The following is a 27575-nucleotide window of genomic DNA, read 5'->3' as shown; positions in this document are numbered from 1 at the left end:
ACTGTTTCACTCATCTTGTCCTAAATGACCAGATTTCATCCAACAGCAATGTTAGCAGTCAATCAATCAATCAATCAATCAATCAAATTTGATTTGTACAGCACATTTCAGCAGCAAGGCATTTCAAAGAGCTTTACATCATAAAAACACAAAGTCATGCAACATAGCTCAACAATCAAAACATGACATTAAGTCGAGTTCCATCGTTAAATTGATTATTGATTACGTTTCAAATCCAACTCTAACCTTATGGGTTTTAGTCTGGATTTAAAGGATCTCAGTGTTTCAGCTGTTTTACAGTTTTCTGGAAGTTTGTTCCAGATTTGTGGTGCATAGATACTGAATGCTGCTTCTCCTTGTTTGGTTCTGGTTCTGGTGCAGAGCAGAACCAGAACCAGAAAGATGTTAAAGTGAGAGCACATATCCATTGTCTTTATGGCTTTTCTATTTTTTGAATACTGGAGAAATTTGATGTGTTGTTTGAATTCCTCTTTAAAGGCTGAAAAACGAGGTTTCTGATTTGAGAATTTAGATTTATGTACAAAAATATTTGGCGACTAATAAAATTAGATTGATAATATAAAAATGTTTTGTTTTATTAGTGGGATAAGAGAAGAATCCAAACAACATTTCTACATAAGTGAGGGAAAAGTCATCAAGAATTGTTTGGGAAATAAACGTACAAATGTCTTGTCAGAAAATACATGAGAAACAGCAAGAGCAGAATAAATGACAGAGATTTTCTTCATAGAGTTGGCAGAATGAACAGTTCGTGTCAGTTTCTCTTTCGTATCGTTGAAGGAAAAACTTGCAGGGAGAAAAACGATGGATCGTCTTAAAAGACACTTCTTTGATCAACAATATTCCGTTCAGACAAACGTCACAGGAAGTCAGGGAGGAAGTAGAAATATGCTGGAAACGTTCAGGAAGCTCAGGAGCAAATAGAGAACTGTTCATCCGCTCATTCAGACAGAGTGACTGAATGAATCTTCAGGCTTCAGGAATTTGTTTCTAGATCTGATGCTAGTTCGTCTTTAACTGCTCAGCCCAGAGGTCGCGTTTTGAATATTTTCCATATTTGACCAGTTTTCCTGTCGGTCATTTAACAGGTTATAATTCACACTCCTGATTGGTGCACATGGGCAGATGTTATCGGCAGTGATGGCATAGTTACTTTAAAAGTAACTTTAATCTCATTACTCCTCGAAAAAGTAACTTAGATTACTTGATAAGGAAAGTAACTAAGATACATTAAAAGTAACATTTTTAGTTACTTTCAGCAGCTGCTAACAACGACGCTTCGCCTCCTGTGAAAATCACATTGATCTTTGCCAAAACTTAACTGTTATTTTATAAAGTAACATCAACAATGTGTCTCCACTGATAATGTTGAACTGAAGGGGAGATTGTTTACTGGTTACAACAGTACAAAAAAACGTGAGTAATTTGAGTTTGTTTCTGTGTTTCTATTGTCTGGAAACCTATAAATAGGATTTTAGGCCCCAGCCTAAAATCCCCCTGCCCCAGCCTCCAGGTTCTGCGTTACGGCCCTGTGTTTGCTGTCGCAGCGCAGCGCAGCTCCTCCTGCGGCTCCACAACTCAGCTGGCTGCACAGATTTGTGACACTTATCTTCATATTAATAATTATAAGCCTTATAAATATCTCATTAAAACTATAAATATCTTATTAAAACTATAAATATCTTATTAAAACTCTAATACCTTTATGGTCAGTAATTTAGCAGCAAAAAAAGGGTTTTAAATTGAAAATGTTGCTTATATAAGACTTTCAAACTCACATTTCAGTTGAATCCCACCATATTTTAAATGTTACAGTTTACTAAAGTGTAGAGCAATTGAGATTACTCTCAATTGCTCTACTATTAGCAGTTAAACTCACTAATAGTTTAGTGAGTTGTGGTTTAAATCGGAAACAAAAATGGCAACACAGAGACAGGTTTTGAGCAATTACTGGAGAGCAGTAGGAGAAAGTAGCAGAGAGACGAAATCTGGTCAAGATTTCCTTCAACGTTTTCAAGAATAAAACTGCAAATGATGTCATTTTGAGTCAACTAATACAAACATGGCAACATGCAACTGCCTGCAGAAACTGGAAGATAATTATAAAAACACAATAACAAGTTTAATAGTTTACATGCTTGGGAAATATAATCTAATTAGTAACGAACTCTCATCGTTATTGTCAGAGAAACTGAAGGATTTGTGTTTTTAATGCAGCTTAGAGCTGCTTTGCTTTCTGAAGGCTCTTTGTGTTTAAAACTGGAAGCAGATGAAGCTTTAAATGAACTTTGGAGGATTAACAGCTGAACAAAAAGCTAAATGAACTCCTTAAGTCCACTTTAGATGGATTATTCTCGTTTCTTTGTATTTACGCTGTGTTTTAAATCTGCTTCCGTTGGAAAGTCTCAGGCAGTGGGCTGCTGGTGAGCGGGGTCTGCGCCTGACTCACTCTCTGTTTCCTCCCAAACGCCTCGGCGGCCTGGAAACACCCCCAGACTCAAAGCTCAACAACTGCAGATATTTTTCACCTCAGAGACGTTTATCAGCTGCTTTCTGCATCCTGAGCAGTTTAATGATTTATGTGGAGCTTCAGCGCCAGGATGACTTGCACAGCATGAGACTCGCTTGTTTGAGCCTCAGAGATTTCAGACTCTGAGGTCTGACACACCGTTGGCATCCCCGATGATTAAAAACGAGTCGTAACGTTTGGTAGTTTCATTCTGAGAAACTGAAAAACTAAGGTGCAGGTAATTCCCCTCCTGCTTTCTGCTTCATTTCATGATTTCATTTGATTTTCCACTCAAAACCAACAGGTGACATTCTCCTCCAATAATAGAAAACACAACAAATAAAGGTGGATTAATGAACATAACGTATAAAGCAGGAAGTGGACTACAGCTCAGGGCATTCTGGGTAAATACAACCAAAGCTAACGTGCTAGCCTAGCGCTAGCAGCAGAAATGGCTCCTGGTTTTAGCCAAAGACTAAAGAGAAATCCTCCAACCGCTAAAACCGCTCTCAGTGTTTTCATAGGTTTTTGTGTCTTTTCCTTCAGTGGTTCTTGGTGCAGCGCCCCCACAGGCCAGGAGGGGAACAGATTGGTTTGACTCAGAGAACCACAGCAGCTGGAGGTGGAACAGATGTTCTGGTTCCAGTAGAACCGGGTCGACCGGACCATCAAGTTCTGTATTTAAGGAAAATGAAAAATTCAGTCAGATCGGAGTGAGAGCCTCCATGGATATCAGCGTTCCAATCTCTGCACACTTTGACTAGGCCATTCTAACACATTTCTTCTAAACCTTCCCTGTAGCTCAGGATCTGTGTTTACATCCACCCACACAGTATGATGCTGCCACCACCATGCATCACTGTGTGTTCAGACTTTAGCCACAATAACTTGGTCAACTTCTTGAAGATTCATTTTAAGGTTATAAATAAAATTATACTTAAAAAAGAATAATTGATAAAAACTGGCATTTGGAACAATTAGTTCATTTGATATATTGTTTTAAATAATGAACCAGCCGACTCTCTCGCTCTGATATTCCTTTTGTACAGATTATTATTATTACTGTTGTTATTGTTAATTCTGTTTTAGATATGATCTTGACACTTTAAGAACCATAAATGTGGATTCCCCTGTGGGGGAACGCAGGCTGCTTGTGTTCAGTAACTTCAGGATTTACTGGATCTTTTTTTAGCTGCCACTTCGTCACATTTTCAGCCGTTTGTGTGTCTGTGGCTCCGATGCTGGGCGTGGAAACGAAACAGCGGCTCAGTTCTGCTAAACGCCCACAGCCTCATCTGCATCTCCTTCATGGTTCACCTGGGGTTTTCTGGAGGCTGACGATTTTCCCCCTGGATGGTAACAGGACAGCTTTTGTGTTTTTCTGATCTGAAGGTGGAAATTTACCTCGTCGCTTTCTGGGTTTTCTATTCGAAGATCGGAGCCTGTAAAGGTTTTATGTTCATAGCTGCAATATAACTGATAACAGTTAAATAATTTGAGCTTTGCAACAATGTTAAAATTCAAATGATGTTCAATAATAATCAAATGTTGCAAATAGGGTGGGCATTTATTACATCATTTATCATTTAGTAAGAATTTTGATTTGTCACCAAAAACTCCTTGGTTTTTGTCCAGATCTCCTCTGCTGGAAATGTTTGAATAAAATATTACTGCAAAATATTGAGATAAAACTTCGTGATCGATGCATCTGCACTGTAAAAACACTAAATCCTACAAAGGGTTTTTGTCTTCTAGAGCAAATATCTCAGTTCACTTCAAAAAAGACAAAACTAACTCAGCAAACTCAACTTTTAGATCAATAATTCATCAATATTGATTAAAACACTGGTTCCTCTGGCAGCTTATGTCATTTGCCATTTATGCCGTTACAAGTGAACATAGTAAGAGTTTGTGGTTTTGCAGTGCACTGACTCATTCCTGTAAAGCAGAACCTCAGTTCAACCGAAGCAAAGTTTCAATCCGTCATTCAGAAATGATTCAACTTTCAGTTTTTCTCTGCTGATCGGCTCTGAGGACAAACTCTTGGTTTCTGAGCAAGAAGCTGAAACCTGTGGAAAGTTTTCACTCCCCTGTAAAAACCAAACGTTGTTGGGGTTGCCGGGGTTGCTGTGGTGGCGCAGGGGCAACGCACGACCCACGTATTGAGGCCTTAGTCTGGTGCCGGTGGTCACAGGTTCGATTCCCAGCCTGGCGACATTTGCCGCATGTTTTCCCCCCCTCATTACCCTGTTTCCTGTCAAACTACTTTCAAATAAAGGCAACTAGAGCCAACAAACACTTAAAAAAACAAACGTTGTGATAGATCAGTTAGCAGAGCAACGCAACTTTAACAGAGCAACGCAACTTTAACCAGTCAAACAGTGACGGCAACATTTCCACCACTTTGGCAAAAATATTGAATTCAAAGGAAATAAAGTCACATTGATCAACCGTTGAGCTGCCGATCAACCAGCAACCGATGACAACCAGCAACCAAAATAAACCAGCAACCGATATTTACCAGCAACTGATGACAACCAGCAACTGATGACAACCAGCAACCAAAATAAACCAGCAACCGATATTTACCAGCAACCAATGACAACCAGCAACCAACGACAACCGATGTGTTTGGTTAGCTTGTATGTTTATCAAACTATTGGTAGCAATGTATGAAATTAAAAACTGATTTTTAACAGAAGGAAACCTCCATCAGAACCAGAACCAGAACCTGCGGCCTGGAGGTCAGAGACGGAGCAGAAGATCTGAACCAGGAGAACTTTCTACGTTAGAGGAAAGTAAAACGTTTGTTTGGGAAAATCAGAGGAGAATAATTTCTATAATATTTATGATTTTAGCTTCCCTGAACTCAATGTGAGACCCAGATGTTTCACACGCCGTCCAGAAAAATGGAGCTTTTCTACATCCATATTAAAGAATTGTTGACTTGAATTAAGCTCCTATATCATGATAAAAAGTTTATTCTAAATTTGGAGTGAAATAAAATATTTACAACAGAAACAAAACCAGAAATATTTGGTAAGATTTTGTGCTTTGCAGTGAGTTTGGATGAAGTTTCTTTGTCCCATTGACAAACTTTTATTCTTTTTGAAAATATTTTTACAGAATAAATCACCAGGAAGGCGAAGTAGAAAGGAGAGAGTTAAAGTGGGAAAGTTTCATTTCTGCCTGAGGAAACGACACGACTAAACAATTAGCTGTGGATAATAAACAATAAATAGTTTCTGTGCCAATGCAGCCAGTTGGAGCCGAGCTCTAACCGTCGCCGTGAGGCGTCGGTTGCTGCGTGTCGGCAGCATGCAGGTGGATGACGGCCCTGTGGATGCAGGAGCATAAACAAAGCCCGCTGCAGGCAGATAAGCAGCAGGAACGCTGCCTTCTGCTCACATGCAAATAAAAACCAAATACTGCACTGCTGCGTCAGTCAATTTGAATACCGGTCCGTCTTGAGCAACCCTGAGGAATGTTCCTGCTGTGGCAACAAAAACGGAGTTGAGAAATCTCTGCAACGGTTGCTGTTGCTTTGCTGTTGTTGGGAAATTTTCCAGGGATTTTCCAGGTCCTGGAAAACAGGCAGGTTTTCTTCTTAGAGGGGATCAATTATGCAAAACTCACATTGTCAGGTTTTTGTTCCATTTGGGTTTCAATCGTCTTTTTGACTCCGAGTTGGACTGAAATCTCCCTCTGGGATAAAGAAAGTATAGTATTACTAAGTACTATATATTTAGTAAGTATATTCTTACTAAATTAGTTAATTATTTCGATAACAATCATTTCAGCTCTAAGTGTTAGCAGTGTTAGCAGTACTGGAGCTGTTAGCTGTGTTAGCATTGTTAGTGGTATTGGCAATGTTTGAAGTGTTAACGTTATTAGCACTGTTAGCAGTGTTAGCAGCACCAGTATTGCTAACACTGTTAGCAGTACTGGTGCTGTTAGCAGTATTAGCACTGTTAACGTTTTGGTAGCTCTTCAGTAAATTCGGTTCTCATTCGACGTGAGGCTAGTTAGTTCTTACTTTGGAAAAACGCCAGTCAGGCTGTTTTTCTAACGGTAGGAAAACTTCTGGTGTGGAAGATTTCTGACGTCGGTGTGTTTTTTCCTCACGTTGATTTTTCAGGGAGCGCCATCAGCAGAGCAGAGGAACTCCAGTTTGCAGATTAGCGGCGCGGCTAAAAGCTGATCCTCAGGTTCGACCAGGAGAGATGCTCAGATTCATCAGTATTTAATTTAACAGCTGACCAAAGCTCAATTGTAGGAGGAAATGTATAAATTCAGTATTTTTGGATATTTTTATTTTAATTTTAATTCTTGCTGTGGGTTCAGGATGTGGTTTGAGTTTCTGTTTAAAGGATTTATGCTTGTTTCATGTCATGGTTTTAATCATTCATGTTTGAATATTCTGGTTTTGCTTCTTCTGACTGAATCGACTGATTCTGTTTCTGCTACCAGAAAATCCTCAGTTTTATTTGCATTTTCAAAGCACTCTGTTTCTTTGCATCTTGTGACAAACCAAACAATGTAATAACTTAACATTAATTTAGAAATATTGCAGCATAATGTTTGATGCAGGAACAAAGAACAAAGTTAAACTGCTGCTAAACAGGAAAATGTGTGTGTGTGCGTGTGTGCGTGGGTGTGTGCGCGTGTGTGTGTGTGTGGGTGTGTGTGTGTGTGGGTGTGTGTGTGTGTGTGTGTGGGTGTGTGTGCGTGGGTGTGGGTGTGTGCGCGTGTGTGTGTGTGTGTGTGTGTGCGCTACAGCCTCCATTCAGAGCTGATGGAGGTGAACGAGTCTTTCTGCTGATTCGTTCCCATAACGATGGCAGCCATGTTTTTGTTCTCAGCTCATCAACCAGTAGCTAAGCTAGTTCTGGTTCTGGTTCTGATTGGTCCGTTACTTCACTTCCTCGCTGCCCAAGGACTTTCCAGGACTGGATAGATGTGAAAAATCTCCAACGGTCGGTCGGTCGGCTTCGGAAGTTTAAATGTGAAGTGTTTCGGTGAATTCTTGAAGCTGAGGAACATCTAAACGTCCCGGTTGTCTCCAGGCTGCCGGTCCCTTCGTGAGTGAATGACCTTTGACCCTGAAAGCCCACCGCGCTGAAACATGGCCGACTGGTTAGCTGCTCCAGGTGAAACGAAGCGGTTCCTCTGATGAAAGCCCCAGGAGATTAGCGGAGCGTTGGTGAAGCGTTCATGTTGCTGCCTGTCAGCGGCTCTGCAGCAACATGCAGCTCAAAATGACATTTATGTGAATAATAAAGTCTTTTGGTTCCCAAGTTAAGACTCAAAAGCATCTTCGAGCTTTTATGTCAAAAAGTTGATTCGTTATGAACAAAAATCCATTTTTGATGTGAAATTCTAAAAACCCAAAAAGTGAATTTAGTTTGTTTTCCTCCTGATGGTCCAGTAGACCCGGTTCTATCAGAACCAAAACTTCAACATCAACATTCAGATTTTATTGCCTCAGTTTGTTCCTAAAGAAACTTTTGGACAAAACGTGAAAGTTTGTCCAGAACCGAGAGAAGAAGTCAGGTCCTGGAATCGTTTGGGATCCGGTTGGTTCCGGTCTTCGGTCCAGGACTTCATCCTGCTGTCAGAACCTGAAGTCCATTCAGGGAAAAATGTTCAAGCTGAAATTATTCACAAAAAGACGTGAAGAGTAAACGAATGTTTTCAGAGCTGATCTGAAACCTGCAGACGGAAACATCAGAGAATCTTTAGAAAACGTTCATTTGAAGGAAATCGCTTTTGATGCGTCTTTATTTATTTATCAGCAGCTCATCCTGAAATGGTTGGACTTTCTCATAGTAAAGATGTTTAATATTCCAGATTAGTTTCTCTACGTGTCGCTGGGACGAATGTTTAGTCATTTTGGTAACAGTGCAGAGGACGTGTCAGAGAAGCACCAGAGACCAGCCTGGTATCCAGAAAGTCATCCAGGTTCAAACTCTAGTTCAGTTCATCTGGATTTATAGACAAATAAAACTGAGTATCATCAGCGTAACGGAGGACGTTTATAGAAACTGGGCCAAGTTCTGAACTTGGAGTTACTCCAAATGTAACTCTGCTGCATGAGGAAGATCGACCCTGAAACACATGAAGTTGGATGTTAACATGTTGGAGCCTCAGAACCAGAACTCGGTCTGACTCGGATTGGGAAAGTGTGTGAAAGGTTGATGCTTTTAGATGTTGTAACTTTTAATCGGTGGTTAAAAAAGGGCGGTTCCGCACTTTGAAAGAATCCTACCTGTGTTCATGCAGCTGCTTTCACCTTCACACACACACACACCCCCCCGCACACACACACACACACACACCGAGCGTCCCATGGGAAACAGAGTGTGGGTGTTTGGAACATTTTCTTCCCTAGGTGTTATCTAACAGCACACACAGAGCGAGTGTGTGTTTGTGTATTTATCTAGGCTCTGTGGTTAAGGCGTGTCTCTACCTTTCACAATAAAAGGTTTATGGATGATTTAGGAACAAATAAAAGACCAAGATGGAGATTAATTAGGTTGTAAATCTTAGGAATATTTTCTCTGTACCTTCATATTTCTGGACTCCATTCTTAGACAAACAGCATGGAGTTGGTTCTTCATAACCGAATAAAGAATAAATATCATGACAATAAAGTCATAAATTTATGCAATTTTATTCTCATAGCTTATTTGCAGGTTTCTAAACAATGCAGCTTTTAGACAAACCAAAGAGAATAAAGAAAATATTTCCAGTCAGAGGCTTCCTTGGATGTGCTGAAACACAGACAGCTGCAGCAGATCTTTCCTGCCATCAACATAAAAACTTCCCAGCATTTAATCTGATGTTAATAAAATCTGTTTTATTAACGCTGCGATAAGTAAGTGCACCCTAAGCCAGCTGATGTGCTGTGAAGTTAAACCGCAGGCCTTTAATCTGAAGGAAGTGGAAACTGTTTCCTGTCTCTGCAGCTCTAAACAACCTTTCATGTTTTTCACCAAATGTCAAAATGAGATCCAGTTTTGCAGACGTGACCTAAATTCAGCAGCAAAAGTTAAAATCTTTATTAATGTTTGAATTTTTCTGGTTCAACTGAAACACAGTCTGGACTTTAAACATATGAAAATGTTTTTCAATGATTTTATCTTCTATGACATGAAGGAAACTTTAAAGTTGTGCAGAAATCCCAGCCGATGTGACGATGGAATCTGATCGACTCGTCTTTCCTTTAATCTTTGATGTTTTTCCTGGAAGAAGGCGGCGCCTTTGTCAGCAGGAAGTCACGGCGTATGAGACCGCAGACCACCGGAAAAAAACAGGTGAAGCTCAGCTCGGTTTCCATGGTTACTACAACTTCCTGTGAGGCTCAAAACACTCGCAGAGGCTCCGCAGCACAAAAAGGTTTGCTGACGTTTGACAGGAAGAGACGAGGTGAGAAACGAATTTATCTATCAAAAACAGCAAAATCTGACAAATTAAATCAGATTAATCAGCAAACTGCAGCAAACTGCAGCAGGCTGGAGCAAACTGCAGCAAACTGCAGCAAACTGCAGCAGGCTGGAGCAAACTGCAGCAAACTGCAGCAAACTGCAGCAAACTGCAGCAGGCGGTTTCAGGGCAGCAAGTGAAAAGCAGCAGCATTTATTTGGTTTTTGTTGTTTTTATGTGGAAACTAAAAACAAAGGTTGAGTTTTATTTATTTGCAGGAGATGAATTTTATTGGGTCGGCATCAACTGACTGAAGCTTCACCTGATCAGAGACTGACGTCCTTTCTGACTTCTGCAGGAAACCAGAGTGAAAACACCTGAGATCGTCCTTCCGCCAAGTTTTCCCCCAAGCAGACAGACTCTCCTCTGGTCTATTAAAGTTCTTCTGCTAAAAGTTTTAGTTGCTTTTTCACTTCATTTCTTTGTAATATTCAGGAATCGATGTCTAATCAATGAGTTGATTGATTTAATAAGTGATCAATATTTAGCTGAAACACGTTTCCTGTCGTCCCCTAAAAACAAAATCTGGTAAACAAGGCAGCGAGTCGGCAGGATGTGCGGGTTCTGCTGGAGGACAGGCTGTTCCTGAAGAACGGTGCAGCTTCCTCCGCAAACAGGAAACAGGCGAAACGATCAGAACGATCAGAACAATCAGAACAAGATCAGAACAATCAGAACAAGATCAGAACAATCAGAACCACTTTAGGTCGATGCAGAGAAACCATCACAGCAAATATTCATAATTTAAATTTTAACCAGAAATGAGCTCCAGTTTTCTTTTCTAAAATCCTTCGTTCCTGTTCAAACCGACCCAAACGGATCCAATTGGAATTTAAGGAGCGAATAAATTCAGATTATTATTTTGTGTCGTTAATTTTTACATCGACGTTTCGTCGAGTTTCATCTCCGCTCGCTTTCGGCGCATCGTTTGGTTGTTTTGGTTTTTCCAGAGGATAAATCGTTCTGGCGCCGCAGATTCATTCAGACATGAATATATTTGAATATCTGCTGCAGAATGAGACAAATCAACATTAATAATAAAACTTTAGACTGATTAATTATTCTGTCTGCTTTGTTTTCATTTCAGAAACAAAGTTAAAGAAATATTAAATGATGGAGGCAAAATGAAGGAAAAATGTAATAAATAATCAAAGAAACTGAATAAATTTGTTTTAGCAAAAACACAAAATATTAACAGATATTTTTTAGTTTCTGGTGCAAATTTCTCAGTGAAACTAAATATGTTTTAGCAATTTTCATGTTATAAGTGCAACAAATTAATATTTTTTATAAATATTCAATAATTATAAAATAATTTATTTCCAGCTGAATAATTAATTACAAATTACTTTAGTTTTATTTCAAATTAAAAATATTAACAGACAAAAACTAAAAAACTTGGAAAGATTGAGTGTTTCTGCAGAGAATCAGGTCCAAGATGGACCAGAACCAGAACCAGAATAGAACCAGAACTAAAACCAGAACAGAACCAGAACCAGAACCAGGATCTTGATCCAACAGCCATTCAGTGATTTATCAGAATATTGATCCGTTTGTGTTATTGATTATTATCGTTGTTGAGTTATTGATTATTATCGTTGAGTTATTGATTATTATTGTTGTTGAGTTATTGATTATTATCGTTGAGTTATTGATTATTATCGTTGAGTTATTGATTATTATCGTTGAGTTATTGATTATTATCGTTGAGTTATTGATTATTATCGCTGGTTCTCTTGACTCGTCATGTTTGGTTTGTTGAATCTTGAATTCTGTTTTAGTTCTGATGTTTTTGGTTTTATGACTTCACGTCTCGTTTTTTCCTCTCCCTTCGTTCCTGAGTTTCTAGAAATCATCTGGTCTCAGTTCCTGGTTTCGGCCGCTCCGCCTCCCGTTGCTCAGAGCCAGCCGTTTTCCTCGCCGGTTTGTCAGATTGTCTGTTTCGTCCTGCTGGTTTCTCTGCTTCAAACTTCCCAGTTGAATAAAATGAAAACTGAACTGGATGGAAAAATGAATCATTCATGTCTCTCTGCTGTTCTTTCTGAATCAAAGATTCTGGGGAAAATCATTTTTAGTTCAAATTGATTCTGAAAACCATTGATCCATGAGGGAATTATTCAAATATTTCCTCCTGGTTTCATGACATCATCTGGTTTCAGGTTCAGTTTGACAGAAATGCTTTGAATGTTTTCCTTCTGCTTTCCGTTTCCTGGTAGCAGTGTAGCAGTGATGCGGGTCAGAACCGTTCAACATTCAGTTTTACCTAACTGATCAATAATTGGACTTCAGTCAGCTCAGACAAAACTGTTTTAGTTTCAGAAGCTTTTCAAAGTCTAAACATTAAACCCAATTAAACCAAAATAGAATGAAAAAGGAAAAATCTTTTAAATATTCAAAAATATTAAATGAAAAGAAAATTCAGGATGTGTTCAGATACCTCATTCTTGAATCTAAAAGCCGAGCTACACCCGTTGCCTAGCAACCCGATCAGAGCTCCTGCCTTGCCTAGAAACCCCAGCTGATCTCCAACATCTGGTCAGCTGGTTTTCTTGCTCTACAATGGCTGCTGAAAGAGTTTTGTTGACTCATCATCCAGAAACCACTTGCTGCATTTTGGTTGGTTGTGCAGGATGCTCCACTGATGCTTTTCAAAGATGCACTGTCATATAATTATGCATCCGCTTGCTGCCCCTTTCAGGTGATAGTGTAAATGTTGAGTTGGGGGCGTGGCCAGCAGCGGTCAGGGGCGTGGCCAGCAGCGGTCGGAGGCGTGGCCAGCAGCGATCAGGGGCGTGGCCAGCAGCGGTTTCTTGGATTTAAGGCGACTCTGAACCAGCTCAACAGGCAGAATGATTTTAGATCAAAAATGTAATGACCATGTTTTGATTAGACCACAGATCCATCGTGACCGGTTGTATGAAACATGATGGACCAACTTTAATCATCTCATTTCATGTTTTGCCTCTTTTTTTCCCTTTCAGGTAAAGTTATGCTTCCTCCTCTGTAATCCCTTGGGTTAGCACAAGTGGCTGTTTTTTGCTGCAGTTTTCTTGCTTTGGACCCTTTGGAGTCTCTTCCTTCCTTTGTGGTCAGATCGACTGCTGCCAACGTGACTCAGCAAGTCGTCAGTTTTCTCTGGCGGAATGACGAAGCCACAGGAACATTGTTTTCCCAGATTCCTGTAAGTCCCGTTTTAATAATGAGGAAAAAGGGAAGCAACCTCTTAGTCATTCTGATATTACATTTCACAGCAGCTTGAACTTCTTCCAATTCAAACCGACCCACAGTTTCATCCCAGCCAATCAGAGCGCTCCTCTTCTGCCCACTGCATTCCTCAGCCTATAGAAAGTCAGAGCTGAGTCACACAGAAGGAATGGCTTTCATTCCTGACAGCTCAGTGCCAGCCGGCCCTCCCTGTGTGTGTGGGTGTGTGTGTGTGTGTGTGGGGGGGCGTGTGTGTGAGAGAGAGATTAGGAATTTGCAGTGGGACGTGAACAACTTCCTGTTTTTACCCGTTAAGGACATCCGTGTTGGTTCTGTGTGTGTGTGGGTGTGTGTGGGGATCAGGACAGACAGGGAATGGGATTATATCCGGCTAACAGTAACCGGATGCCGGAACATCCCAGCTGAATGCGGCGACTGAAATCCAGCTCCTTGATTATTGGTTATTGATCGGCAGTTTCACCAACTTCCTCTGATTCTGGCGCAGAAGAAGCTCCTCGCCGTTTGTTTCCCATTTAAAGAGATCGACGCGTTGAGGCTCTTCCTCATGCACTGTAAAACATCTGAAGGTGATTCAAGTTCACCAGTTTGTTACTGAACCAAAGAACATTGTTCATTTTGACTAGATTCTGGCTGCCTTTGACTTTCACTCCACTACATTTCTACAATGTTTTTGTGTATTTAGTAACTTTTACGTCACATTGCGTTTCTTTGATTTGTTAGTTTGAAAATAATCCATGACTTAATCAGATGTTGTTTTTTTTCTCCCCTCTAGGGGGTCTTTTGTGGGCTCTAGTGTCCCTTATGTGAAAGTAGGCTGACAGGAAATGGGGGAAGACATGCGGCAAATATCGTCGTGTCCGGGACTCGAACCCACGACGGACTCAAGGCCTCCAAACATGGGTCGCGCTATCCCCTACGCATCATCAAATTATCTGGTTCAAAAATCAACTCCATGCAGCTCAAAACAGGTTGAGGTTTTGGAAATTGAATTATTGTTCACAATTGACCCGCTGTTAAGTTGAATAAACTATTTTTTTATTGTGGGGTTGATGCCGAGCGAATTGGAAACGAGCAGCTCCTCTTCCTCGGATAGCTGCGTCTTTTTTCATGCAGATATCTTTTATTCTGAAAAGTTTCCTGTAGCTAAAATAACGTTTCCTCTTTCTAATTTTGATTCATTTTACTCTGCAGATGGTTCCTGATGCACAGAATCACATTTCCAACTGAACTGCCACACTATAAAAACATCAATGATCTGTTCATTAATATCGAAACATTCAGTCTTAGACCATTACATTAAGGAAAACATTCAGCAGCTGCTTTTACTTTACATACTTTTAAAATTAAGTATTTAAGTAAAAATATTAATGTGATTTTTTTGTATTTTTACAGTGTTTGGGTCTTTTCTCCAGCTTCTGAATGAAACTCCAGAAAATCACATATTTTATGTTTTTGTGCTGATCTTTTTACCCACAATGCACCAGAAGTGAGCCGATGGCGCCTGTCACCAGCTGGTGATAATTAACACTTACCAATGAGAAACTAGCTAGCTAGCAATGATTTATTAGCAGCTAGCTAGCCGTAGCCTCAACCACAGCTAGACTCAAATGTTTTACAGTGCACAGTCTTAAGTTAAAGATGCAGTACCTTAATAAATAACAATAATATAATTTTAAGTAAAGTAAAATGTTGTTATTGGTTTGATATCAACAGAAAAAGGCTTGAAAACAGTTTGCATAAAATGTGAGGTAAATAAATATACTGAAATGTGTTTTTCTATAATAATGAATTCTAATTAAAGTTGTTGCATGATGTTTGGGGTTTCAGCAGTTCAGAATCATTTTCACTCTGAATTGCTCTCAAACTTTAGCTGCTTTCGCCTGATAAAATCTGGTTTGCGTTTCTCAATCTGCCAGATGAAACCAATCAGGCTGAAGGTTTTAGATTAACATCAAACGATGTGGCATCGTCATGAAATCCAGAAAATTATCACCTCTTTAGCTGTGATCCTTTTATACGTCTGTTAGTAGCTCAAACCGTTTTACAGCCTTAGCAAACCGTAATCCAAGACTTTAATTTGATAAAGTGGAAGATTTTGTTTGAATCACCATTTCCTTTAAAAGGAGTCCAGAGTTGGAATAATTCAAAGTATTTCTGAAGTTTTACCTTCCAGGTGAAATAAAATCTGTGAGCAGCCAGAAGGTTTCAGTCTGTTGTAATTAGTCCATTTTTTATTCTTTTGTTTTACTAATTTTACAGGAGAAATGAGCAGGAACCCAAAGCCTGGGTGAATAACTATGGTTCAGTGTGTTAGCATGGTTAGCATAGTTAGCATGGTTAGCCTTTACAGGAGAAACCAGAGACTGGCTTTGTTTTACAAATAAAGTGCATGTCGATACATCCGCTGTTTGGAAGGAACGGTCAGTTAAATGGATGGTTGCACAGACACACACACACACACCCCGACACGCACGCACACACACACACACACACACACGTATGTTTGGTGAGCTGAGGGTTGTTCCAGGGGAGCGAAGTGACTCTGATCCACTCAGATGACCCCGGTGACCTCTGGGCTTCTCTCTGCTTGTTTTGACTGTAAGGAGTTGAAGCTGTGAACTGAGCATCTGGTTCCTCCTGAAGTCGCTCCTCCAGAGCGGCGCTGCTGTTTGTGCTGATCGGAGCTCCTGCAGTTCCTTTCTGTTGACTTTTAGTGGAAATGTTTCTGTTGATTATAGAAACATGATCGAAAGGCGAAGGAACGCCACAATATGAACTAATGTAATAAAATGAGGCTTTAAAATGTAATAAAACATCATTAAAGCTGCAATAATGTAATAATAAGTAGAAATGGACTGAAAAATACTGAATTATTATCTTCTGAGCATTCGCATAGTTCCCCAAACCAGATGAAGTTCTGGCAACATTAATTCAAGAGTTAGCTTCCATGCTAATCCAGAGCAGAACTGAGGATGTGAAAACTAAACCTGATCATTTCTAATCCTGGATTCATTCATGAAGTCACTGGTGGAAGCGCTGATCTCTGATCAAAGATCAATAAAATGTTGACACTCGTTTGTTCACTTTGGAGGACATTAATCTCATCTTGCCCTTTGACCTTTGCCTTCCATGGTTTGTAATCGAGGAACTGAAGTTGGAATCGCTGCTGACCCGACGCAGCTTTTATCCACCGAGGAACAACGAGTAGAAAAAGTTATTTTCTCCAGTTTCCCCCTTTTTGTTTCCTTTTAGTCCGTTTGTACTTGAACTTTCATTTTTTTCCTTCTGCTCCTCCAGGTTTGAACCGTGATCCTGAAGGCTCGTATTTCTTGGTGAGCTCACAGGCGGCCCTGTTGCAACGTGTTGAGCAACGGTCGGGTCCTGGGCTGGGAGCCGCTTTCTGCTCCGTTCCCATGGGAGACGAAGCCACAGCCAAGTTCCAACGTGCGTCTGTTTGCAGAAGAGAAAGCCAGAAGATGCTTTCAGGAATTCTGAGACAAGTTTCCAGAAAAAAAGTTTACCGTACTTACTTTCCAAAGGACTCGGAAAAAACTCGCTGCTGCAGCTGAGAGAAATTTCTGAGAAGTAAAAACTTATTCAGGCAACGCAGAAAGAAACGCTGTTCTCACTGAGAGTCTCAGCCAGCAGATAAAAACATTCCCAACAGTCAGTCTAAGACTTGCACACAAACCTTTTTAAATGACAATCAATGTTGAAGGAAAAGGAAAAAAAGAAAATCAAAACTGAAAAGTGATTCATGAAGAAGGGATTTTATTTATCCAGAAAACCTACAAGAAACTGTTAAAATCAGAATCTTACATCTAAAAAACAACTCGGTCCGCCTCGACCCGATTCTGGTTCGCTTTAATCCAACTCCGGTCTGTCTACCTTGAAGGTCCGGGTCAGTTGGTGAGTTGTAAACACTAATTAACCTCTGACCTCTGGTCCTCCAAAGTTCAGTCTGGGTTCGGTTGAAGTGAACTCTGGTTCAGTTTGAATGTGAACGCCAAGCGGACCAGAGACCGCTCCAAAAGCAGGAAGTGGACTACAGAGCAGGGCAATCTGGGTAAATACAACCAAAGCTAACATGTTAGCCTAACGCTAACAGCAGAAATGGATCCTGGTCTTTAGCCAAAGACTAAAGAGAAATCCTCCAACCGCTAAAATCTGATGCCTCCATCTTGTTTCCATCTGGTGAAGAAGGAAGTTGCTCTCAGTGTCTTCAGAGGTTTTTGTGTCGTTTCCTTCAGTGGTTCTTGGTGCAGCGCCCCCACAGGCCAGGAGGGGAACAGGTTGGTTTGACTCAGAGAACCACAGCAGCTGGAGGTGGAGCAGGTGATGGAGTTCTGGTTCCAGTGGAATCAACAGGGCCGTGCTGCGGGGTTTCAGTCAGGGATTCAACAGACTCAACTAAACCTGAACTATACACACGTTGTGCTGGGCAATGCAGCAACGATGCACCACAGCAAGCCACAGGCATCCAATAATATGCATATAAACAGAAATACGCCAAGTAAAGCAACAATGCAGACAACCAAAACATAACTGAACAGCCAGCAATTTAGCTAAACTTTTCCATTTTCCCCAGTGAAGCTCAACATCAATCCATACTGCTCAAGTAGCACATGTGAACAATTAGAAGAAAAAATATTCAGTAAATTTGTATAAGAATGTAACAGAAAAGTAACACTCACCCATTACTTGTAAATAACATCCAAACGTTCTTGTGCTCAGCGGTAGCTGTTAGCCACTTGTAGCGCTCATACAGTGGTGTGAAAAAGTGTTTGCCCCCTTCCTCATTTCCTGTTTTTCTGCATGTTTGTCACACTTAAGTGTTTCGGAACATCAAACCAATTTAAAAAATAGTCAAGGACAACACAAGTAAACACAAAATGCAATTTGTAAATGAAGGTGTTTAGTATTAAAGGAGAAAAAAATCCAAACCATCATGGCCCTGTGTGAAAAAGTGATTGCCCCCTACACCTAATAACTGGTTGGGCCACCTTTAGCAGCAACAACTGCAACCAAGCGTTTGCGATAACTTGCAATGAGTCTTTTACAGCGTTCTGGAGGAATTTTGGCCCACTCATCTTTGCAGAATTGTTCTAATTCAGTTACATTACAGGGTTTTCGAGCATGAACAGCCTTTTTAAGGTCATACCACAACATCTCAATAGGATTCAGGTCAGGACTTTGGCTAGGCCACTCCAAAGTCTTCATTTTGTTTTCCTTCAGCCATTCAGTGGTGGACTTGCTGGTGTGTTTAGGATCATTGTCCTGCTGCAGAACCCAAGTTCGTTTCAGCTTGAGTTCACGAACAGATGGTCGGACATTCTCCTTCAGGATCCTTTGGTAGGCAGCAGAATTCATAGTTCCATTTATCGCAGCAAGTCTTCCAGGTCCTGACACAGCAAAACAGCCCCAGACCATCACACTACCACCACCATATTTTACTGTTGGTATAATGTTCTTTTTCTGATATGCAGTGTTCCTTTTACGCCAGACGTAATGGGACACACACCTTCCAAAGAGTTCCACTTTTGTCTCATCGGTCCACAGAATATTTTCCCAAAAGACTTGGGGATCATCAAGATGTGTTTTGGAAAAATTGAGACGAGCTCTAATGTTTTTTTTGCTCAGCAGTGCTTTTCTTTTTGGAACTCTGCCATGCAGGCCATTTTTGCCCAGTCTTTTTCTGATGGTGGAGGCATGGACACTGACCTTAACTGAGGCAAGTGAGGCCTGCAGTTCTTTGGACGTTGTTGTGGGGTCTTTTGTGACCTCTTGGATGAGTCGTCGCTGCGCTCTTGGGGTGATTTTGGGCGGCCGGCCACTCCTGGGTTCACCACTGTTCCATGTCTTCGCCATTTGTGGATAATGGTTCTCACTGTGGTTCGCTGGATTCCCAAAGCTTTGGAAATGGCTTTATAACCCTTTCCAGACTGATAGATCTTAATTACTGTCTTTCTCAATTGTTCCTGAATTTCTTTGAATCTCGGCATGATGTGTAGCTTTTAAGGATCTTTTGGTGGACTTTACTGTGTCAGGCAGCTCTTATTTAAGTAATGTCTTGATTGAAAACAGGTGTGGCAATAATCAGGCCTGGGTGTGGCTAGAGAAATTGAACTCGGGTGTTAAAAACCACAGTTATAATCTATTTCAACGAGGGGGGCAATCACTTTTTCACACAGGGCCATGATGGTTTGGATTTTTTTTCTCCTTTAATACTAAACACCTTAATTTACAAATTGCATTTTGTGTTTACTTGTGTTGTCCTTGACTATTTTTTAAATTGGTTTGATGTTCAGAAACACTTAAGTGTGACAAACATGCAAAAAAACAGGAAATGAGGAAGGGGGCAAACACTTTTTCACACCACTGTAGATACAGTCTTTAAAATGCCTCACAAAGTTCTTACTGGTCTGTTAGTGAATCCAGGCTTGGTGTAGCTTTTCCATGTTTAGTTATTTATTTTTTATCCGTGAAAGAGCGTCTTTAAAAAGGCGATTTTGATAAGTCAGCAACTAGTAAACCGGAGCTGAAGCGGAAGCTGAGCCATTTTGTAAACACCAAGTTCACTACAGCGATGGGAAAGCAGGAAGCTCTTTACTAAAAATTACCATCAATGCTAACCTTAGCTAATAAATTACAAAGTAGCATGTGGAGAGTCACAAGCATGTTGACTAACATGGACTTGCACCATTCAGTATGTTAAAATTAGTTTATAAGCTAAAATTAGCCAAAATGCTAATGTAAGCCTAAATGCTGTCAGTAGCATGTGGGGCACCACTAGCATGTTGTCTTACATTGACTTTCTACATTCAGTGTCCTAAACATGGCTAATAAATAAGAAAAATAGCTAAAAGCTTATTTTAGGGAAAAGAATAGAAGGCAGTGAATCACAAGGCAGTGAGACCTGAGAGAAAAAGATAATACTGGCTATTATTGCACTGCCTACAGCGGTGCACTAACCTGAGAGGAATATTGAGGCATTTATTTTGAAATTTTCAGTAAGCTTTATTTTAAAGGGCTACACAAATGTTATGAGTAACAGTGTTTGGGTTAAATCAGTAATATACAGCCCATAGCAGCAAGTAATGCTAAATGCCAGCTCAGTCCTCTGTTTCAACTGAGTCTTCTGCCATAGTTAGAACTACAGTGATGCGTATTTGTAGTCCTAAGCAGCAGCTCTCCCTGCTCTGTGTTCCGTTGCTATGGTAATTAATCCTCTCTGCCAGCTGTGAGTGAGACACACAGGGGGAGACAGAATTCTCTGTTTGAGCCAGACAGTTTGACAAAAAAAGCAGTCCGAACAACTCCTTCCCGTTCGGGAACCGTAATACATATTGGAAACCCGTTTGAAGCGTATGAGAGGGCTATTTGTCGTCTCCGATAGTCTCGCGATTCATATCTCTACGTCACTCAAAGTAATAACAGCGATGACAGAAAGAAGGTGTGAGCGGAGGTCTGAAATTTTTCAGAAATATATGGAAGTCGATGGGTGAGAGCTTGAGCGAGCGTGAGCAAATCCTGTCGCATCACTTTGCTCTAAAGCACCTTGACAGAAAACCGTAAGCCCTAGATAAGTTTCGAAAACATTTTACCGGAGCAGGCATGCGTATCATTGTCATGACCGAGTTTGATACCAATTGGGTGATATTTGTGGGCGTGAGGGCGAGTTAAAAAATGATTTGGGGTCAAAATGACACTCCGTCTCTCACTCTAGCGGAGCGGCAGTTAATGTCAGTTACGCTCTAATTTTACAAAAAATCTAAATCTTTGGGTCACTTAGAGACAAATTGTGGACAAACCGTAATTTGTATCGACGTGCCGTCTTAACTTTCGAAGAGATCACGGACGTATCTACAAAATGACATTTGAGTGGCATTTCTACGTGAATTCATGACGACACAGAAAATCCTCAAAAATAGGGTATTTTTAGGATTCTTTTGTTGCCTCGCTGAATGGGATTTTGTGGTGTCGTTTTTCGCGAATTATGTCGCCATGGTAACTCAGAATCCCACTAAAAGTAATAGCTCCCTTCTCGGCATCGAGCCGCACGTTTCGATACCACATTTGTGGGGGTGCACACAGCGGTACGAGCCGCATTAATGGTGACGGAAGAAAGAAAAATAAAGAGACTTTCTATTGGGTGGAGAACAAAAGGCACCTGCCATGCAATGCATGGAGGAAGTGACTGACTTGCTTTGCATAAATAAATGAATGAATGAATAAATAAATAAACTGTGCTGTCTTTACTGGACGAAGGGTCCAGAATGGAAAAGCTGTGCATGAAAACCGAACCAAACTGTAAGCAGCTGATTTCAGTCTGACTTCATCAGTTTCTCACATCATGTAATTTAAACACATCATTAAAACAGAACAACATTTACTGACGTTTATCCCCAAACAGCCCATCATCCATCCATTCACTGAAAAAACTCAAAATCTTACCAAGTATTTTGGTCTAGTTTCTAGAGCAAATGTTTCAGTTCACTTAAAATACGACAAAACTAACAGCAAAGTATTAGAGTTGTTTTCAATAAATAGTTCGTTAATATTGATAAAAAGCTCAAATTCTACTGGCACATTATTTCACAGAAAATGGGAAAACTGTTTAATTAGTGGAAAAAAACCTGCCAGTATTAGAAATATCCAAGATTTTGTTTACTTAAATCAAGATTAAGTGTTTTACAGTGTAGTGCCTCCTGTCCCTGCATGGCTGCAGCTCTCAGCTTCAGCTTGGACAGACTGACTCTGGATCAGCAGAGGGGACCAGGCCCAGATCATCAGGCCTCCACCACCGTGCTTCACTCTGTTTGTGGTTCAGTTCCTGATTCTTTCCTGTTCAGAGACTCAAAGATTCACAGCAACAGAGAAACTGAAGGCAGAGCTGAGGAGACAGAACACACACACACACACGCACACACACACACCCACACGCCCACACACAGAACACACACACACTCTCCGGTTGCAGCGCATGCTGCCGTGCCGGGCGTTTCAGCGGCGATGGGAAGAAATGTTGAAGAGAAAGTTGTGGAGGCAGAAAATGGCCGACAGGCTGGGCCAGGGCCTAGCAGAGGTCAGAGGTCAAAGGCAGACCAAACAGTTTGCAGCAGGAAGTCGTTAACCGTCACAGTCAGCTGGAAGAAGGGAGACTGAACACTGTAAAAACACAAAATACATCCAAGCAAATGAGACAAAACAACAGAAATAGGAGCTTGTTTTGAATAAAATATTCATTCATATTGATTAAAAGTTCCACTTCCTCTGGCAGATTATTACACTTATAATAAAACATTTTTCCCAAGTGAAATAATGTGAGTGGAACTAAAACGTTTTATCGATATACAGGAATTATTGAGGTGAAACAATCTCTTCTCCTACATGAAGCTGAAGTTAGTTTTAGCTCCTTTCCAGCAAACTGAGATATTTGCGGCACAAACTGAATTGCTTGGAAGTATTTTGTGTTTTTACAGTGCAGCAAACAAAGCGACTGCAGGTTTTCTGTCCGATTTCTTTAAACTGTGAAAGGAAAGAGGAAGAACATCTGGAACAGCTGAGAGGAAGTTTCTGCTTTAACTTTCAGTCAAAGGAAGGAAGAAATTCATCGGCGCTGCTTTCACTCTCTTTGTTCAGAGGTTAAAGGTCACAGCTCGCCTATATTCAGATCAAACCTGAAGAATTCAGCTCTGCTGGACGATTGCCTCCATCCTCCCAGTGAACTTTGACCTTTCACCTCATTGTAGATGAGCTCAGAGTTCAGGAGCGGCGAGGCGTGACAGATTGTTCTGGACTCGGTCCAGACCCGGTCAGGTCCGCTCTGATCCGCCGCCACGGAAACAAACGTTAATGAATGGCAGAGAGGCGGGTTGTAAAGAAACATGAGTCACTCGTTCACACAGGAGGAGAGAAACTAGAGCAGAGCGCGCGGCGCCACGCGCATCACCACGCAGCGCCACCATGCGGCGCCACACGCATCACCACACGCATCACCACACGCATCACCACACGGCGCCACGCGGCGTAGCAGGAAACCACAGAACGCAGGCAGCCAGTCAACATGAGAGTTTCTTCAAACAATTTGTGCACAAAATGTTCAAACAATAATTTGGTGAATAAAATATGATCTGAATTAATTCCTGTAAAATCAGGACAGTGCACTGCAAAAACACAAAATATTACAAAGCATTTTTTATCTTCCCAAACTCAAATTACTGGAATAAAAACCGGAGATGTGCAGAAACTCCATCAGATCGAAAACAAAACCTGATAAACAATAAAATTATTTAATCATTTCTTAAAGTTTCTTATTTCTGACAAATTTTAATTTGATTCTTTTTTTTTATTTCCAGTGAAGCTTTGATTGAAACTGCCAGCTGGATGACCATTCATTCATTCATTCATTCATTCATTCATTCATCCATCCATTCATTCATTCATTCATTCATCCATCCATTCATTCATTCATTCATTCATTCATTCATTCATCCATCCATTCATTCATTCATTCATTCATTCATTCATCCATCCATTAATTCATTCATTCATTCATTCATTCATTCATTCACGGTTTTTCTACCCAATTAAAACCTGAATCTGTTTTATTAGTTTCTCTTCTGGGTCACAGCAGGACATCAGCAGAATCAGAACCAGAACCACCAGAACCAGAACCAGCGTCTGAAGCGTGGCGGTCTACAGGAGCCACTCTGGGAGCACGAAGCAAAACTGACCCACTTCAGCGCCAGACATCAGATTAATTCACTCTGCAACGTTTTCACACCCTCATCACACCAGAACCAGAACCGGGTCAGAACCAAATGCAAACTTATGTCAATAAAATTCTGAAAAGTGTGGCTTCAATTCAGCTTAACTACGACCCGTTTGATCCGAGTCTCAGGCTACGAAGGTTCATCATGCTGGAACCAGCAACAGGTCGGGGAGGGGAGGAAAAGTTTTAACTTGTAAAACAAAAAGGCAGCTGAGAGGTTTACACTGTAAAACAAAAAATCATTTTTGTCGCATTTTCCCATTTTATTAGTGGAATAATCTAATGGGATTATTTCTGCCATAGGAAGAAAACTTTGTCAATATTTGAGAATTATTGACTTTAGTTTGTGAAAAGTTACTCTGAAGTTCGATTGTTTTATTTTAGGTGAACTGAGACATTTGCAGTAGAAAGTTGACTAAAATAAGTGGCAAGATTTTGTGTTTTTGCAGTGTGAATGTTTCCAGGCTGGAGGAAATCAACTCCAAAGGATAAACTCAGATTCCTGACGCCTCGTTTGGATTTTTATTTGACATAAAATGAAAGCCACCACCAGTTTATGATGTTTCACATAAAATCCCAGTAAAATCATTAAAGTCTGCGGCAGGGTGTGAAAACATTCATCAGAACCAGAACCACACGGCGGCAGGATGTGACCCCCGCGCCTGAATCCAGCTTCCTGTGTAATCCGGAGCGTTGTGAATGATTGATGGGTAGCGATAAGCCTCAAAGCGATCGGCTTCGCTGAGCAAACAGGCAAACGGACATCTTATCTCAGGACCAGCAGCTGCAGCCGACAGGAAGTCCTTATTTGGACATTTTACATCCTTTTACTGTCTTCTTCTCTCCTTCATTCTCTAACTTTAGAGTCACTCGTTCATGAAAATCAAATATTTTCACTGCAAAAACACAAAGTTTTTATCAAGTATTTCTGTTTAGTTTAGGTAAATATTTTATGACAGTAAGATAAAACTAACTACAAGTAACTTTCAAGCAAGATTTGCACTGGAAACAACACAAAACTATTTGGTAAGATTTTGTATTTTGCAGCGTTCAGTTTCAGATCGGTTGATTTGAAAGCAAATAAAAAACGTTTGATATGGAAATATTTTATGCAAATATGTCCTGAAGGGAAAATATTGAAACAGTGTTATAAATCATGCAAATTATTAGCAGGGAGCTGATTTCCGGCTGATTGCAGTTAAAGGAAAACAAATCAGTTTTTTATCAGGGTTTTCCCCAAGCGGCTGAACCGGACAGGTGAAACACTGAAAACTTTCCTGTTGTTTGTGTTGCTTCAGGCAACTCGTTTGCATCAGATCTAGAGCTGGATCCTTCCTAGCCGCTAACCGCTAACCCAGATCCCCGCTAAACGCTAACCGGCACAGATCCCCACTAACCAGCCCAGATCCCCTCTAACCGCTAACCAGCCCAGATCCCCGCTAGAAAAACTAGAGCAGAAATGTTTGGGAAGATTTAGTGTTTGTCTTGTTACAGAATGCATGTCATTCAGAGTCAGCTGAGTGAAGGTCAAAGGTCACTCAGCCTGTTCTCCACATCAACCGTTTTTATCCGCGTGTCAAAGTGTCGCATTACGACAAGTTGATGGAAGTAGAACTGAAAAGTCAGAGTTAATGCGCAGAAGGAGAAACGGAAACAGGAAGTCTCTGGTCGGGTTTGTGCCAGCAGATGGAAATCCGTCTAATTCCCATTTTACTTTTCATCACATTTTAAAAGTTTGCTTCAAATTAGCAATTGATATTTCATCATTTCTCAACGAACTGGAGCACAACTCCAGATAAATATCAATATGTTTATCATGATAAGCATTCATGAAGACGAGTTAACGCAGCTTCTCTTTAAATAATCTGAGAGTTTCTGGCTGAAAAGCAGCTCAGAGCAGGAAGTCATGCTGCGGGCCAGCTGGACACACAAACACCGTGTTTCTCTTTGTGCAACACGTTTCCCAGTCTGAATAGTCCATGTTTATGGGGATGAAAGGTGTGGAAACCACAGCGTTCGTCTCCATCAGCAGTTACTGGTTAACATCACTTCAACCTGTTAGTGTCACTTAATTCATTACACAGACTCTAACAGATGAAAATATTTCTATTATTATTCCATTAGATACTTATTCAATAATTTAGATGCAAAAAGGATTTCTGAATTGAAAATGTTTTGTCTTTATATAGTCTTTGAATTGAGAATAACGACCAGCCATGTGAGCAGAGATTCGTCTGCAGGGAGATTCTTCCTGGAAAAATCCTCAAATACTCGACTCTCATTCATCACTTTCTCTTCAGACGCTGCGTTTCGGTCGGCGGTCAGTCCACCGTGTTTTAGGAGGAAACGGCCGACCCGGAGAAACCCGGCCGCCGAGGCCAGCGTGTGAACCAGGCGACAACAGGAGAGCTGCAGGAACATTCAGCTCATAAATTAAAACAATACAAATGAACTAAAAAGAAAGCTTCAGTTCACTATTTCATGACATCATTTACTGTTATTAATAATTCTTTGACATTTTTTTTTACTTCAGATTCAACTCCAGGCAGCGAGGAAGAAAAAATATGAAATATGTAAAGAATGTAAACATCTGTAAATAATGTTAAGCTTTTAATCATTAAACTTTATTACTTTACTGCAGTTTGAAAATTAAGAATTTTCAAGGACCTTACACTGAAATCAAGAATTTTCCAAACCTTGAAAACACTTCAATGAAATCAAGGCATTTTCCAGGATTTCAAGCTCCTTACAAACCGGAACCGACCTGGACTGGACTGGACCGGACCAGACCGGGTCGGACCAGACCGGGTCGGTTCCGGTTCTCCCTGGGAGCGTTGTTCTGAATGAAAGCCTTTCTCGCTACAGGAAGTGATTCTTGGATGAACTTCAGCAGATCTGATTTTTTACTGCACACTGTAAAAAATGCTGAGCTGCTTTTTAGCATCAGTTTTCTAGAATCAGTCGACGTTCCTCTCATTTCCCACCGTCATTTCACCCAAAATAAAAAACAAATCTGATCCTCTTCCAGATCTGTCGTCTTCATCCTTATCGGAGTCCAGAGGGTGCTGCTGTCTACCTTCAGAGGTCAAAGGGCGAGAGGTGGGGTCACCTGCACAGGCCTCCAGTCCATCGCAGGACAACATACAGACACAAACAACCATCCAGACAAGGAGAACTTAGAGACCTGTCAACCTGGACTGAGGGAGGAATCAAACCCCGGACCTTCGTGCTGCCAGGCCACGCCGCCACCGACTGCGCCAGCGTGCGGCCCGCCGCTTCCAACTAAACTAAATCCCATCGTTTCCAGACGTCAGCAGGCTGAACGTCACGTTTCAGCCGACATACGTCACAATTCAGCAGCAGAAGAAGCCAAACGGTCAATCTGATGAAGTGATGAAGCAGTCAGTGAACGCATCACAACTCGGTTCTGTTTGGTCCAACATCCAAACAGAACCGGGTCAGAAGCTGCAGGTCCACTAAAGGCCGTTGCTGTTAGCTGTTAGCTTTCTATCAGCTTCTTTCGTCTGCTGACCATAATGTTGCTCTCAGCAAAACCCATCC

General features: G+C 40.9%; 1 long non-coding RNA gene across 1 annotated transcript; it reads left to right on the top strand.

Annotated features, from left to right (window-relative positions):
• The first annotated feature begins 1042 nt into the window (after positions 1-1042).
• LOC116710405 (uncharacterized) lies at positions 1043-25486 on the top strand. Its single transcript, XR_004337090.1, has 3 exons — positions 1043-1053; positions 3746-3747; positions 25354-25486. It is a non-coding gene; the product is annotated as an uncharacterized LOC116710405 (long non-coding RNA).
• Positions 25487-27575: the final 2089 nt, after the last annotated feature.

The sequence above is a fragment of the Xiphophorus hellerii genome, chromosome 20 (genome assembly GCF_003331165.1).
Source record: "Xiphophorus hellerii strain 12219 chromosome 20, Xiphophorus_hellerii-4.1, whole genome shotgun sequence".
In the NCBI taxonomy this organism is placed as follows: Eukaryota; Metazoa; Chordata; class Actinopteri; order Cyprinodontiformes; family Poeciliidae; genus Xiphophorus; species Xiphophorus hellerii.
Note: the sequence above shows the minus strand (reverse complement) of the source record. Positions and strands in the feature narration are given on the sequence as shown.